This window comes from Chrysochloris asiatica, unplaced genomic scaffold (assembly GCF_000296735.1).
Source record: "Chrysochloris asiatica unplaced genomic scaffold, ChrAsi1.0 scaffold00185, whole genome shotgun sequence".
Lineage (NCBI taxonomy): Eukaryota > Metazoa > Chordata > Mammalia > Afrosoricida > Chrysochloridae > Chrysochloris > Chrysochloris asiatica.
In genome coordinates, this window is record NW_006408703.1 from 4745937 (window position 1) to 4751273 (window position 5337).

The 5337-nt window shown below is 35.5% G+C and overlaps 1 pseudogene; it reads right to left on the reverse strand.

The window, feature by feature from the left end:
* The window catches only part of LOC102811819, a 14867-nt pseudogene extending 10756 nt beyond the window's left edge, over positions 1 to 4111 (reverse strand).
* Between the last annotated feature and the right edge of the window lie 1226 nt (positions 4112 to 5337).

A 5337-nucleotide genomic window follows, 5' to 3' on the forward strand; every position in this document is an offset into this window, starting at 1 on the left:
TTTTTTTTTCTAGAGTTGTCCTTTGAAATTTTCTGTTCAGCTCTTTTACCTCCTCATTTCTTCCATTTGCTTTAGCATCTCTACACTGGATATCAAGTTTCAGAGTCTTTTATGACATCCATTTTCATCTTTTTTTTTTTTTTTAATGACCTTTTCTCCCCTTCCTGTACAATGATTTTATATCATCCCACAATTCTTCTGGTTTTCAGTCATTAGTTTCTAATGCTTCAAATTTGTTATTCAGATGGACTCTAAATTAATGGAATATATTGGCTCTCATAGACTTGTCTTGATTTTGTTCAGCTTCAGCCTGAACTTGCATAGGAGTAACTGATGGCCCCTTTCACAGTCTGCCCTTGGCCTGATTTTGATTGGTAATATGGAGCTTTTCCAACGTATCGCCCCATAGATACAGTCAATTTCATTTCGGTGTATTCCACCTGGAGAAGCCTACATGTATGATCATCTTTTATGCTGTTTAAAAAAGGTATTTGCAATGAAGAAGTCATTGGTCTTGAAATATACTATCATGCGATCTCCAGCATCGTATCTATCACTAAGGCCATATATTACAACTACTGATACCTCCTATTTGTTTCCAACCTTTGCATTCCAATCACCAGTAATTATAAATACATTTTGATTGCATGTTTGATCAATTTCAGACTGAAACAGTTCATAGACTTCTTCAATTTCCTTTTCAATGGCTTTAGTGGTTTGTACATTAATTTGAATTATAGTGCTATTTTCTGTTCTTCCTTGTAAGTGTATGGATGTTATCCAATGATAGACAGCATTATACTCAAGCCAGATGGTGAAATGCCCTTTTTAATGAAGAATGTGATATAATTCCTCTTCAGTTTGTCATTCCTGACATAGTAAACCATGTAATTTTCAGATTCAAAATGGCTATATCAGTCCATTTCAGTTCAAGAATATCTAGAGTATCAATATTTCTGTGTTCCATTGCATTTTGGACAAATTCCAATTTCTCTAGATTTATACGTGGTACATTTCATGTTTGAATTATTAATGGATGTTTGCAGCTCTTTCTCATCATTTTGGGTTGGCCCCATCAGTGAATGAAGGTCCCGAAGCTTTATTACTTTTGTGTCATCACAGTCACAGCTCTACTTTGAGGAGGCAGCTCTTCCCAAATCAATATTCTGAACGCCTTCCAGCCTGAGGGGTTCATCCTTCTGCACATATCTGACAATACCTCTTGCAATACACCATGTTCAATATTTTATATTATGGTGGGATCTGCAATTTTTTAATTGCTATTCATAAACTTTTCAGTGGCTAAGCATTTGGAAGTAATCTGCCTCTCCTTCTTCCAAGTCTGTCTTAGTCAGAAAATTCAGCTAAAATCTGTCCCACCATGGGTGACACGCTCAGCATTAAAATTACTGGTGGCAAAACTTCTATCATCACAGCAACACACAAGCCACCACAGTGCCATAAGCTGACACACATGTGGTGAATACTGAATCTAAAGAACATTAAAATGACTTCACAAAATCCAAAATATGACCTTGAATATATTCCACCTGAATTTAAATATCATCTCAAGAACAGATTTAATGTATTGTATACTAATGACCAAAGACCAGAAGAGTTATGGGATGACATAAAGAATATCATACAGGAACAAAGCAAAAGGTAATTAAAAAGACAGAAAAGTAAGAAAAGTAAAAAATGAGTGTTAGAAGAAACTCTGAAGTTAGCTCTTGAGCATAGAGAGACTAAAGCAAATGGAATAAATGAAGAATTAAAGAGTTGAGCAGAAAATTTCAAAGGGCAGCTCAAAAAGATAATTTCAAGCTTTATAATGAAGTGTGCAAAGACCAGAAAAACAAAAAGTGAAGCACTTAACAACAATAGCAATATCATACAAACAATGATATATAACTCATCTATAAAGAGAAACAATGTCCAAATGTATGTCCCAATATAGGTGATCTTTGAAACTTCGCTGATGCTGTTAAGTCTGTTCTGACTCATTGTGACCCTGTATAGGGTTTCCGAGTAGCTGCTGGTGAATTTGAAACACCAAGCACGTGGTTAGTAGTCCAGTGCTGATGTCACAGTGCCACACCAGGACTCTTTGAAAACATTAGGCTGAATGAAGTCAGTCACAAAACAACAAATACTCATGTATATGAAATATATAGGAACCAAAAATTATTCGTGGTTACCAGGTCTGGTAGGGAAAAAGAAAGAAAGTTTTTTCTTAAGGGATATTAAGTTTATATTAACAGTAGTGTTATAACTTGTGGAAATGGTTTAAAAATGTTTAAATATTACTGAATTATATGTATAGAAATTGTTACAGTGGCATGTGTTTTGTTGTCTATATGTTCATCAAAATAAAAAAGGAAGAAAACCCTCAGTAGCACAATTTTACACAGACAGACATGGGATCTTCATTAACTGAAATCAACTTTATAACAACTCACCAGATGCTCCTCAGAAACTCCATACAGGGCCACTATGACTTGGAACCAACTCAACAACAATATATATATATATATAGATAGATAGATAGATAGATAGATAGATAGATACATACATACATACATACATACATACATACATACATATATTGATAGATTAGTCTGATAAATATTTTTGCTAAGTACTGCTGTTATGTCCAACTTCAAGGAGATAGACTGCAACTGAGGAGGGTACCCCTTCTCTCTATGATTCTGATTTGTACATTATTAAGATTAGTAAAGGCTGCTATATTCTTGGAGCTCTAAAAAGCAGACCTGACTATTCATTGTCTAATGGACTGCCCCCTTTCTACAAAAGTCTGGTCTAGGCTGTGCCTTCTTAATTTTTAAACCTTGATGATTGCTAGTTCTGGTGATTGCAATATTGTTCTGTGAGCTGGAGAGGACCCATACAGTGTAAGGGTCACTGTAACCAGAGCTCAGATTAATGCACATTGGGATGTACTCACACTGGCCATCAATGGAGGAATTATTTGCTGACTCATGATGAATATCCTCCGCATCCTAAAAATTATTGAGGCTTAGTTGAAAGTTCACGGAAAGCAAATTCCCTTTCCTCTAGTAGTTGTAGTTTTCTAAGAATTATATGAGGTGCAAGGAAATCAGACTTTGCCCTCAAGTAACTAACATTTTGCTGGGGAAGATAAAAAAATATTTTTCATAAAAGTATTCATAATCCAGTTAGTATAATGCAAGTACTTCATAACTTTTTATATTAACTATTAAGAACTACATGTTTTTTACTAATAACATTACTTGTTTTATGTCTGGGTGGCACAAATGGTTACGTAAAGAGGGGTGGTCCTCGACTACTATTCAAAAGATTGGCAGCTCAAATGCACTCACAGGCAGTTCAGAAAACAGGCCTGATGATCTACTTCCAAAAGGTCACAACCTTTAAAACTCTGTGGAGTAGCTTTACTTGATGGATTTAGTGATGACGACAACAACAAATTGTAGCTATCTCTCACCATGTTAAAAACCATCCTAGAATTTGAACTGAAGTACCATTTATTCTATTCACAAATCTGCAATTGGAGCAAATCTCTGTCTCCTCTTTTTTTTTTCCTCCGGGACAACTTGAAGCCTGGGGTCAAGTGAAGGCTTATTTACTCATATGTCAAGTGGTTGGTGGTGACTATTGGCACTCAGCTCTAGCAATATACACTCATCACCTCAAAATGCCTCCAAAAATGTCTGCCTGCTCCTCTTCTTTATCATAATCATCATCAAGCTTAACCTGTAAATCTCGAATTATATTACCTATATTAGGTACAGGTATGAATGAATAAAGTTATTTGAGTACAATTTCTTAAGTATGTTCTTTCAACTGTAAAGTTTCTCTCAGTGAAAAGACCTATCAACTTGATTAAAAAGTTCCCTGTTGCCTGTATACCCAATATATAATGATGGTAAAGGCTAGTGTAAAAACCATAGACACCTTGATTCAAAATATAGAAAAAATAATGGAGATATACAACAGTATCTTGTTCATAGAAATTCTGAATGCCAGCCAACTTAATGTTACCTCTCCTAATTAATGGGATGATTTTCCAAGGCACTTGGTACCATCCTCTAGGTTCTTGATCCACCATTTTAGTTACCTTCCATTTTATATGAAAAAATGACTGATAGTTACAGCTAATTATTTTTCTAGTATGTTTTTGGCCATAATAGTCCAGAAGCGTCAAGTCATGCTTTTACTTTTTAATGTATCTTTCCTCTTAATTTCAAGCTGATATAATAAATAAATAAAACTTTTAATCCACTCCTTAGACAAAAGTCATCTCCTCACACAACTCTCCAAGAGGAACTCTGCTATACCTTACTGTGATAGTTTTGTGTCAACTTGACTAGACTAGGGTTCTCACTGGTTAGATGTAGTTATTGCCTTGAAACCTAATATATTGTAATTAATTATGATGAGTCCTGCTATGAGCAATCAATCAATTGAAAGAATGCCTCTTTGGGGGTATGACTGTTTCAAATATATGAGACACTCAGGCAAAGCTCGTTTGTTTCTTCTGGGTCTAGATATTGCATCTGAGTCATCCTCTGATGTCTGGTTCTTTGAACTTGAGCCAGTTGCATTCTCTGTTACCTACTGATCTTGGTAATCATCATGAACCTACTCTCTTACCTGCCAGACCTACCTGCCATTCCTGGCACATTTGGGATGGGTCTCATTGAATGCCAGGCAAGCAAATGTTACCAGTCCCAATTACTGGGATGACTTTGCAAGTCACTTGGTACTACCCTCTAGGCTCTTGATCCACTCTTTTAATTGCCTTCACTTGTACATGAAAAAATGTCTGGCTTTGCATCTGAGGGCTTTTTTTGTTTTGTTTTGTTTTGTTTTTTTTTAATTCTGCTTTTGACCATAGTAGTCCAGACGTATAAAATCATGTTTTTCCTTCTCAATGTATCTGTCCTCTTTAATTCAAGCTGATATAACAAATGCAACTTTTAATTTACTCTTTATACAAAAGTCATCCCCTCAAAAAAATTTCTCCAAGATGAACCTTGCTATACTTTAGAGTGATAATTAAAGTTTTCTCAATGTGTGAGAACTGTAAATATTGACAACTGTGTGAGCCATTTCTTTGATTTAAATGTCCCTATCTATCTACCTGGAGTCCTGGTGTGGTACAGCAGGATAATGGACTGGACTGCAAGGTCAGTTTGAACCACAGGTGAGTATTCAAACTCACCAGATGCTCCTCAGAAACCCCATACAGGGCCACTATGACTTGGAACCAACTCAACAACAATAGATAGATAGATAGATAGATAGATAGATAGATAGATAGATAGATAGATA